Raw genomic sequence first — 12,267 nt, 5'->3', positions numbered from 1 at the left:
TCAGTGGGATGGATGTAACTTTATTTATTTTTAAATGTTCATTTATTTTTGAGAGAGTGTGTGTGCACAAGCAGGGTAAAGGGCAGAAAGAGAGGAGAGAGAGAATTCCAAGCAAATTCCAAGCAGGTTCCATGCTGTCAGCACAGAGCCTGGTGTGGGGCTCTACCTGACAAATCTTTTTTTTTTTTTTTTAATGTTTACTTATTTTTGAGACAATGCAAGACACAAAGTGCAAGCAGGGGAGGGGCAGACAGAGGGAGACACAGAATCTGAAGCAGGATCCAGGCTCTGAGCTGTTAGCACAAAGCCCGATGTGGAGCTCGAACTCACGAACCGTTGGATCATGACCTAAGCTAAAGTCAGATGCTTAACCAACTGAGCCACTCAGGCGCCCCTGTACCTGACAAATCTTGAGACCATGACCTGAGCTGAAATCAAGAGTCAGACACTTAACCACTGAGCCACCTAGGTTCCCAAACTTGAAATCATCAGGTTTCCATTCAGGGTAGGGATGTTTTTCCTGAACTAGGTAGCTCTTGCTTGCCTGTGTAAAAGGGAATAGCTCAGCTAGATTGCCTGGGAAGATAACCTAAGAACCCACTTAGCACTTGGGATTATAGGAATCTATCCTCACCCTGTAGATGTAATCTAATCCTGAATGAGAAGTTCCTTCAAGTATTGAACACAGACTTTCTTCACTTTTTATACAGCTTAACCTTTTCCCAGCAATTTTTATGAGACTAAGCCTTAAAGTAAAGCATGGATACAAAGGGACAGCAAGCAGGAGTTGCCTGGGGTGTTGAAACTGTTCTGTATCCTGACAGTGTTGGTGGTTAGATGAGTGTATACATGTGTTAAAACTCTATTCATAGAACTGTACACACACACACACACACACAGTTAATTTTACTATATGTTTACTTAAAAAAAAAAAGCATGAACATACTAATGCAAAGTGGCCCATGAGTCAAGAAATCAAGTTTTCAAGGTCAGGCATCTCCCTAAAGCATCAGAGAGGGACACATTCCACAGGGACAGACCACCGAACACACTTCCCAAGGAGTAGCTGCCAGTATGGTTCTCTCCTCTTTCCTTCAGGTATATAGATCCTTCTGGGAAACTGACAAGAACCAAATGTTTTCCAGAAACCATCTGAGAAGAGTTCAGTGTCTATCCCTGATGGTCTGCTTTGAATATATACATATCTTACCTTACTTTTGTAGTGGTATTTTTGTCCAATCTGGAGTCATGAAGCCGAAGGGTGGGTATGGTAAGAAGACCATGATCTAGAAGGCAGAACCCGGCAAATATGGAGTCAGGGAAGTACCTAAATCAGAAACTATGTTAATTCAATTGGGTTAGCCTCATTGGATCTGAGGAAATCCAAGTCTGTAGAGCTGAGAGGGGGTTCACCAGAAGAAAAGTCACAGGAATGAGGAGTCAGGGCAAATCCAGGCAGATCCATGGACTTGGACAGTGGCTGACTAAGTAGGAGCCCCTGGACCTTTGGGAGAACTGGTGCTCGGCACCAGTGGGCATCTGCTGCCTAAAAGTTCTGAACTTAACCCATCTTTACCACTGTCTCTACAAGATCCTGTCATTTAGTTGTGTCAAGTCTTCACTTTGGTCAATGTGTTCCTTGGCAGCCCTGCATTGTCCTGTGAATCTTTTTGCAGCTTATCTATCCAGTGTGGGAAATTTCTGAACAGACTTGAAGGCAGGGGTGGGAGCCACCTGGTGAAGACACCAGTAAGCATTTGGCAGGGTGGGTGGGGAAAGTGAGAGAGAGCGGAGGGTAGGGGCTGGAATTATCCCACTCTCTCCCTCTTTGCTTACATCTGGTGCCCCAGGAGCTGTTCTTGAGCAATGCCTCTAAGAGTTGGCGTGAACTTGTGCTTGTTCCTCCCTCAGGGAATGAGGGAAGACAGGCTTAAAGCTGCTAAAATGCTTGGAGAACATCCAAAGAGAAGCTTAATACAAATGCAACACATTAATGAAAACAGGTTGGGTCTGGCTAAATAGTGACTATTCTAACAAAACAAACATAACAAAACCTGACAATTGTTCTGAAAAAGAAACAGTCCAGCCCTTGTACATAAAGGTTGATGCTTCTTTAGAGTATTCACAGAATTCACTTCATTCTGGTTTCCTCAAACTCAGGCTGCTATCTATTTATTCTCAGAAGTGCCAACCACCGCAGGAGAACAGTCGCCTCAAAGGATCGCTTATGGGCATAAGCACATTTTTCAGTGTATGCCATCTCGAGGAACAAATATTCCTTGCTTTTTTTTTCCCCCAGATTATTTGCTTTGCATTCTAGGGGAGGGCTTCTTCCCACAGGCCATCGGAATTATCTGGGGTGCTTGTTAAAATGTAGATTCCTGAATTCTACCTTTTGCAGACCTGCCAAATTAGGTAGACGCTCTGAGAGTAAATCCAAAGTATCTGCATTTTAATAAGCACCTTAGACGACCCTTATCACAGTAAAGTTTAGAAACCGTAAGGTCTATTCTCTATAGTTCTTCTCTTTAATGTTCATTCACTCATTCAACAGACGTTTGTGCTACCAACTGCTCTGCAGGCCAGGAAATGGTGAGGGTGCTACAATAAGTATTCAAAGTGCTCATCACCAGATAATTACAATAAAATGTGGTAAATGCTGTACTGAAGGGGATATAAAATACATAAAAGGATAGGAGGACCCTGCAGGAGTTGAAGGCAGTTTCATAGGTGATATCAGAGATGTATCTTGACAAATTAGTAAAATCTAATCAGGAAGGGAGACAGGAGAAAAAGCACATTTGAAGCACAGAGAAGGAATGGCAGGATATTTGCATATGAAGGCTGGTAATCCACTCTGGAACAAGGGATTCTGTGTGGGTGGAGTGTAGGGAATAGTGGAGGAGGAAAAAAGGCTCAGGTTGGGGCCAGACTGCGAGGAGCCTTGCATACATGCAAATGGTTTAGGCTTTGCTCTGTAGAAAATAGAGCTGGAGGAATTTTTTAAGTGTAAAATGACAGAATGAAATGTGTGTTACAGAGTGATCTCCCTGTTGGCAGTTCAGAGGCAGGGAGAGGAAGACCAAAGCATCTGCAGAGATGAGGAGTGAGAGGGGGTAGACCCAGACAATGGCCCATGTGGACAGAGTGGTCTCCGAGGTGGGGTTAACAGACTATGAGAATGAGGGAGAGGAGGCTGTGTGGAGGCACTGCTGGTTTAGACCACAGCATGGGGAAGTAGAGGGACTATAGCCCTGGGAAGGAATGGGGTAGGGCAAGTAATAATAGCTAGTCTGAGTCAAGAACCGCTCCAGCAGAAGGCATTTTTAATACCCATATAATTCTTCCAGCTCAGCAATTTGAAAGCCCATCTGACAATTATGCTTGTGAGCAAACCGTAGTGTCTGGACCCACTAGTGATCGTTTCTGTTGTGCTAGGGACTAGGTACACTTGTTAAATGAAAAAAAAATCACCCCGTTATAGGTAGCATGATTCCACTTACATTTTTTAAAACTAAGCACGGGGAGACAAATAGAGAGTCAGGGAAACAGACAAAAAGAATGAGACAGACAGACAGGGGTTGGGATTTGAAGACGTGTATGGAAAAGGCGGGTTACTATTAATCAGGAAGAGGAGTAGGCCTGGGAGAGGGAATCTTGACAATTTGCTCTGAATTCCGGTGCATTTTCGAGTTGTTTTTAACAGTGAGTTTTATAGACGTATGCTTTTGTGACTTTTTAAAGCCGTTTGTTAAAAAATGCTTACACATCTTCTTGGTTGCCACTAGGTGGTACTGGTGGCAGGACAGATTGGACAGCCTTTAAGTTTGCTGTGCCCCTCCAGGACACCTGCATGTGCTCTAACTTCTTAACAGTAAAGAGTGAAATGAATTACTTCACCCATTATTATTAGCATATATTCTCAGAGCTTGGGGCTCAAGGGCCCCAGACGTCCCTTTTATTCCCCCTTTGGATATAAAATAAAGGATTTTCTATTCAATTTGTATCAAAATATTTTCAAGTCCAAAAATGTTCTTTCTGCACAATGTAAGTTGTACCCAGTTTAGTTCACATGTATTCAGATTTATCTCAAGATCTCCACTCTACAATAATATTCCCAAGCCAAATTTTAATCAGATGCCTAAAAATAATTTAACTCTTCCCTGTGATGTCACCCTTGACCCGAGGTTTCCTAATTCCAAGAATTAGGCCTTTCTTTTCATCCATGTACACTTAATTCTTTTGGAGAGTCATATCTTCCACCGATTCAGCTGATGTGAGCAGGAGACAGAAATGTTATCACTTATTCTCTTTCCATGTCCCATGAGAATGCAGTAATTGTGATTTCAGTTATGGGGGATAAGCAGGGCTTATCTCCTCTCATGTCATGGAGTGGTCTGAATTGTCCTTTGTTCTAAAACAGTATTTCATCCTCAAAACAAGTACCTGGGACTTCCAATCCTGGACTTAACCATAGCCTAGCAGAATGCAGTGAAAACACTTGTGTGCTCCCTTCAAAATGCCAATTAGACCAGCCCGGCACACACAAAACTACTTAGTCCCAAGGGCTGCAAAATCAAGAGGCATCTGCTATGGCTCTGGCTTGGCTAAGGCGTGCTCCTGGTCATAATCCTCCCTAGACCTGCCCGTGATTCTTCAACTTTCTTACTCCCACCCCCTACCTGACCCCTCCAGCAGGGGCAGTATGCTGAGTCAGCTTTTGGATCAAACCCAAGAAGAAAGTGACCAAGGTTACAGGGTTGTGCTCGACACTCCCTGCATAGCCAGTTGAGCCACTGATAAATACCAGGGCGGGGGGGAGGGAGTTAGGAACATTCCATACGGATGGCATTAGATATCAAATGGGTATTAGCTACTGTCCATTATTATTAATAATAAAGACTACTGTTTATTCAAACTCTTATTATTTGCCAAACCCTGTGCTAAATCCTTCACGTACTTTATCTTGATTTCCCTAACCACGCTGTAAGGTAAGCATTATTGCTCCCATTTTACAGATATGAAAACAGAGATTGGAAAGGTTCAAGTGGCAGGCTCAGATTTATCTGTTTTCAAAGCTTGTCCTCTTAATCCCTGTCCTTTTCTGGAGATGGTTAAGGGTCCTGATTGTTCAGAGATCTGTTTACACCAACATTTAGTAAGTTACCAAGGACCTCAACTTTCCCCGCTCCTTTACCTCTTAGTTCATTACCTTTTGCAAAGGGGAGAGAAAAGTTCAAGGCAAGAAGGTAAATGTAAATCATCCATGTGATATATATCCATGTGATAACATCTTGCCTTCACATTTTTGATGGCAAGAGCTATGTTTTTCAGTTACTTTTTGTCTTCCCTCAGCACTTCCCATGATGGTCTACCCACAATGGTTTCTCAATACTTTGATGCTTCAGTGACTGGCTGGCCTCTTGTTCACATTTGGGGTCAAGAAGGCTCATGGGATATAACCCAAGGTTTGTGATTTTCTGCGGGCAGAGATAATTTTTGCCATCTGTTTCCCTTTACCATGAATCCTTGAAAATTGGTCTCCAAATTGAAATATTTCATCTAGTTTTTTAGATGGGTCTAATTATATTATTTTAAGAAAAAACAGATCAAGCATAGTTGTTTGAAAGTAGTAAACAAAAATAAATCCACCACAACACTCTCTTTCCTAGGAACTTGGAGCTAGAGATTGTTTTTATGGTATAATTAGGTAGGGACTTCTGTGACTTAATTTAAAAGCCTGAATTATAATCACCTTTTTTTTTTTTTTTCAAAACAGTTTTCTTCTCTGCTACCCCTGGATGAACCTGGCTCTGCCTCTCCAAATTCAATGATGTCAGGTCAGCAGGGAGCAAATTTGAGACTCTACAATTCCCATCAGCTATTAGCTGGGGAGATGTTTTCATCCCCAAGGTCCAAGTTCAATGCTACAGGGCATGTTTTCTTTCTGACAGATGTGGTTATCCCTTATTAACAGTAATGGGTGTTAAGTGTGAATGTGAAGAAGACGCTATACCCCTAAGATTTTCCCAAGCTTGAATTTCGTGAGGCCAAAGTAAACACGGTTTTGCTCTTTGGCTCCATCCTCCTCTATGTTTGGACAAACGGTGACACCTGAATAAGACTCCAAGTGATGAAATGCCAACACATGTGGCTTCTGCATATGTCATCTAAAGGACGTGGGTTTTGAAAATGGGTTCTTCTCTGTGTAATTGTTGGCCTGGCAAGCCATTGTGACCGGGTGAGGGAGGCGAGGAGACATTTCTGAACAGTTTTCTTTTTCTGCCCAGATGTCATACAACTTGTGCCAACAAATGAGATAATACTCAGTACTGCGTTAATGTCCTATTTGAAATGCTTGCATCCCAGTCTACCTTCAGTTGATCTTATCAGTATCAGATACTGTGCCATCACGGACTGAAAAACAGGCACTGAAAAAAAGAGCAACTAAAATATGAATAATGAACTGTTCGAGATGAGACGGACAGTTCTGGAGGGCTGGCTCCACTTGCCTGAGAGGGTGTATAGCAACGTCAAATAAGCCAAATAAGAGGCAGCCTTGTTTGTATAGTACTTAATAGGCCCCAGAGGGAAAAGAGCTCAATGAAACAATCTTGCCTTATCTTTTCTTCCTTAGATTCTTTGCTCTATTTCATGTAACTGATGATTTAGAAACACTAAAATGTGCCGGTTGTAAGAAGACCCGTCTGCCAGGATTGTTAAAGTACACGTTAACAGCTTTAATCTGGTTGGATATACAGCTATCAATAGCAGCAGTGGCTTTAGCATGCACTTAAATTCAATAATTTCTGCCAATGAGGGCTTAGCTGACATTTATAAATTCTTCGCCAGAAAAAGAGTGGGAAATAATATGATTAATAGTAAGATGAAGACTCTTTCTTTTCCTCTGACATTATTTTAAGGATATAAACAACTCATTCTCTCCTTTGCTGGTATTAACCTACAAAAGACAAGAAGTCAACTTGTGGTTATTTCTTCATGACTGTTGGCCTCAATTCCCGGCTCAGGAGGTAACATAAAGCAGTTCAACTGGTTTCGTCTTGTTTGAGAAACTAAAATTAAAATCTCAGGAGTTACTTATTTTAACCCAGAAACAGGAAAGGAAGCAGTCTATCAGAAAAAATCATAAACACAGTTTCCCAAACGTGCGGACTTTTTACACTTAGTACCAATCTTTCACAAAAAACAAAACAAAACAAAAGTAGTTGGTTTTTTTTCTTTAGTTTTTTTTTAATGTTTTTTGAAAAATGTCTTTCTGTAGTTGCAACCCGACACTGCTACTGGCATGTCATAATCTACTCTGGGGAATGACTAACTAAATTACTATATCCATAAATATTCTAGTGGAAAACATTTGCAAGGCTCATTTTCAAAAGTACACTAAAGTACCTCGAAGTTGAGACCAATCTCATAAGACCAAATTCAATTCTATTTTTCTACATTATAGTCAACAATTTCAAGGTGTTATTTTAAACATCACAGCTCCAAAAGTATGACAGAAAAGAGTTATATGCATGCTATATAAACCAATACTGCAGTTTATTATGGAAAAAAAAAACCTACTCAGTGATGGTGAATTCCATTTTTCATACTACCCAATTCTGATAGTCAAGCAGCCTCTGGAATTTATTCTTGGCTAGGATAAGTGATTTTTTTGGAATATAAGATTTGGACAAATGTATGTTATGCTGGCTCTTGACACATTCAATCTTTCTGTTTTTTTAAAATCATAAATCATGCTCCTGTTGTCAAATTTTAAGCTTTTGAAGAAGAAATAGCACTAGGTGTTTATTTACCAAAGCTAGCTCAGTTGAAGTCATCACAACTAATTCTGGCTCCTTCCTGGAAATCTGCTAATCACAAATTACTTGGTTAAAGGAGTAAATGTGCTATATTAACTGAATGCTTGAGTGAGTAAAGTTGTTTATACATTGTGTTACCCATTAGACAAAATTCTATACTAGTTACTGGACAATCTCTAATTAGAAGGGGTATTGTGTTTCAGCCAATAAGGCTTTATTGAGTGCCTTCTATACATTAAAGGATAGAGACAGAAAAAGAGATCACAAAATAATTTCCGGATTATTTTACAAGTTACAATCATTGAGATAAAAATGTGAAAGTAAAAACCAGGACAAACAAGTAAATAACCTATCTGCTGAAGAGGAAGATCTTTTATTTTCATTTTTACTTTTGGTCTTCATTGTTATTAAATTCCATTTTTTTTAATATCTTTTTTTTTAATTTTTTTTTAACATTTATTTATTTTTGAGACAGAGAGAGACAGAGCATGAACGGGGGAGGGTCAGAGAGAGGGAGACACAGAATCCGAAACAGGCTCCAGGCTCTGAGTTGTCAGCACAGAGCCCGACACGGGGCTCGAACTCACGGACTGCGAGATCATGACCTGAGCCGAAGTCAGCCGCTTAACTGACTGAGCCACCCAGGCGCCCCTAAATTCCATTTTTAATCCACTTATAGGAACAATTTGAAGCTTACTAGGTAAGTTTAGATCTAAAAGATTGAGATCTTAGCATTATCAACAATTTGTGGTTGCAATTCCTGGAAACAAAGAGGTAACATTTTTGAGGGTCTCCGTAGGACACACAACACCCCCCCCACCCGCCACCAAATATATCAATCTAAAGAGAAGTAGAAATATTTTTATGCATGAATAATGAGTAGAATAAATGCATGCATGCATGAATAAAGAAGATTTTTTTAAGACTTTTTTCTTTTCTTTCTTTTTTTCTTTTTTTCTTCCTTTCTTTCTTTTTTTTTTTTTTTTAAATAACAACCCCCAGAGATCAAGAGTTGCATGCTCCACCAACTGAGCCAGCTAGGTGCCCTGGAATGAGTCTCTCCTTAAGTTGTAAACACAAAGGGCTCCAATTCCAACCTCCTTGGTTCCCTTCTTGGCTTGGCAACTTCTTCCACACATCCCCAGGGTGAATTGCTTTGTCTCATGGACACTTCATCTTCCTGCCTGGAAAAAGGAGAGGAAGAATAATAATGCTTTGACAGCAGAGGTGTTGGTAAGAATTAATTAATATTTATAATATGCTACATTAAGGTCCTCAAGTAATTCATAACAGAATTTATATGGCACTTGATCATTGCTTAAAGTTTTTAAAACAGTCCTTGGTTTTTCAATTCAGGCAAAAAAAAAAAAAAAAAGAGCAACAAATCTTTATATGTCAAACAGTAGGATTAAGCATAGGAACATTTTGGCTTTCCTAGGAGCAATTATTTTCCTGAGGTGAAAATATTGCTTTGCTTTAGGCTATGAATAGAGTAGCTTTCACTTAGAGTTGATAAAAGCCCAAGGAAGGAGGTTTTTAAAAAGCCATTTTAATAGCTTATTCTGCCATCTTTGGGTGTGTTTTCAACTACTTGTTATTCAAGGGGAATCGATTAATCTATTTTATAATTATTTAATTCTAGCACTTAAAAGAAACCCAAGAAGTCATTTGATTGATGTCCTCTTCCTGCAGAAATAGTATTGAGCACTTTTTCTGCAAAGCAACACTCTCATTTTATACATAAGGAAATGAAGGCTTGGTGAGCTTAAGTAACAGAGCAGGGATTTAAATCCACATCATTGGACTATATAGCCTATTCTCTTTCTACTACCTCAAACAACCGTTTTCAAGAAATGATACCAAAAGGTGCCCTGCCCTGTGCAAATAGGCATTTCTTCTCTTTGTTCCTTTCCTTTCTCTGAACTTAAAAATTAAACTAAGACATTCTAATGGAACTCAGTCCCATGCCAGAAAGCCCAAATCATCAGTTATTTTTGAAGTTGTTTTTGAAGGATAGGTAGTTTATAATCATTTTAAAAAGATGCTTTTATGAATTTTTATTGAAGAAACAATAGGTACATATATCCTTTTTTGAAAATTGACTTAGTTCGCTCAGTTTCCATAATTACTTATAGCAAATTAAAATGCATGTTTTATTTTCAGAGCCTTTAAACTTTGTATTAAAGTATAATATACGTACAGAAATGAAATGTACTGCCTAAATAAATGTCTAAAGTCCATTCCATCTTCATCTTACAAGACATGGTGCCATTTCACATCTCAGAGAAATCTATACAAGTAATAATGAGCTCTAATAATGTATAAATTACCTCATATACTTCAGAGTGCTCTGAAAGGTTAAGCTCATTATTTAAATTAAGATATTTTTATAAAGTATTATTATAATTGTGATTATCATTTTTTTTAAACGTTTATTTATTTTTCAGAGAGAGAGGGACAGCGTGAGTGGGGGAGGGGCAGAGAGAGAAGGATACAGTAGAGAACCCAACGCAAGGCTCCACCTCACAAACCATGAGATCATAACCTGAGCCGAAGTAGGACACTTAACCAACTGAGCCACCCAGGAGCCCTGTGATTATCACTTTAAATGATAATTACATATTTTTCTTTTGCTTTTGGACAGCAGGCAAGACAAGATAAAGGTAATTTTAAAAAGTGTAACCACCTCTGCGCATTATCACTGTCCTTAAACAGTGATTAATAACCCACACAAGTATGAATATGTACAAAATTTTGTTCATACAATTTACCTCCACACAATTGCATAGATCATCTTTGTTGCTTATTATTGGAATGATACGGCCTTCAGGGCCAGAGATACCTAAACACTTGAATAGCAATTAAGAGGAGTCAGTCCTAAGTTGATATCCATCTGTGTCCTTTCATTTTGACTCCTATTTCTCTGTTTAACATTCACTGACATGTAAACAGATGGAGAGACCTTTTCAAACTCACATCATTGTTCTAAGCTGGTAAATACCAAATTCCCAACTATGGAGGCTCTGTGATGCTCGTGGGCTAGGAGCACCTATTTATGGAAACATCACCAATGAGCATAGGTCTTCTATTGTACTTGGTTGCACTCACTTATCTCGAGACGGTGAGTCAGTTCAGCACTACTTTTAACTCAGGTAGAAGGATATAGGCCACTATCCTTCTACCTAAGTTGAAAGTATGCCAAGACTGAAACACACACACACACAAAATACATACACCTTGAAAGAATGACTTGGACTTAGTCCCTATTCTCTGTGTGTGTTATGACAGGTGTAAGAGCTGAGTGGCCTTCTGGGTACCATATCTCAGCTGTGCATCTCCTTCCTGGTCGTGGGGCTCTGGCACCATTAGGAGAAAACACCCTAAGAAAGCTTCCCCCAAGGGACTGAATTCAGCTTTTGTCTGCCTGGTGAAAAACATAATTCTTCTCCTACAGTTCCCCAAAGATTTTCCTAAGGGAGCAACACATAACACTAAACTGACCCAATTTGAAGAACAAGTTAGCTAGATGAGAAAGAAAACAATGTTCCATAAACATACTGACTGAAACCTCAGTAGTTTCAGTTTAATTTGCTGTCAGAAGTTGGTTAATTATGTTCTTTTTTGGCACTGAAATCTGGCCGTAAGTTTTCAGGAAAATATATTTTTAGAAAATATTAAATATAAATGCAGGTATTAAAAAGATCATAAAAACTTTCTTTTTTTTTTTTAATTTTTTTTTTCAACGTTTATTTATTTTTGGGACAGAGAGAGACAGAGCATGAATGGGGGAGGGGCAGAGAGAGAGGGAGACACAGAATCGGAAACAGGCTCCAGGCTCTGAGCCATCAGCCCAGAGCCTGACGCGGGGCTCGAACTCACAGACCGCGAGATCGTGACCTGGCTGAAGTCGGACGCTTAACCGACTGCGCCACCCAGGCGCCCCCATAAAAACTTTCTTAAGAGCTTTGTGGAGAGTAATTTATGTCTGAAATTTATTAGGGCCCAATATAATCACCTATTTAAATAATTTGATTTTCTAAATTTTTTTTCTTTAGAATTGAAATTTCTACAATGTTTTAGATTTCTCCCCAAATTTTATTTACATGGAAATATTTTTAAAGATCTTCATTTTGGGGCGCCTGGGTGGCTCAGTCAGTTGAGCATCTGACTCAGGTCATGATCTCATGGTTCATGGATTCAAGCCCCGTGTCAGGCTCTGTGCTGACAGCTCAGAGGCTGGAGCCTGCTTTAGATTCTGTGTCTCCTCTCTCTGCCCCTCCCCTGATCACACTCAGTCTCTCTCTCTCTCTCAAAAATAAATAAACATTAAAAAAATAAAAGAAATAAAAAAATAAAGGTCTTAATTTTATAAACATTATATGGTCCCAGAAATTAAGATAGATAAATACATACATACATACATACATACTTACATAAAACAACT

Source organism: Lynx canadensis, chromosome A3, assembly GCF_007474595.2.
Source record: "Lynx canadensis isolate LIC74 chromosome A3, mLynCan4.pri.v2, whole genome shotgun sequence".
NCBI classification, from domain to species: domain Eukaryota; kingdom Metazoa; phylum Chordata; class Mammalia; order Carnivora; family Felidae; genus Lynx; species Lynx canadensis.
This window is presented reverse-complemented; position numbering follows the sequence as displayed.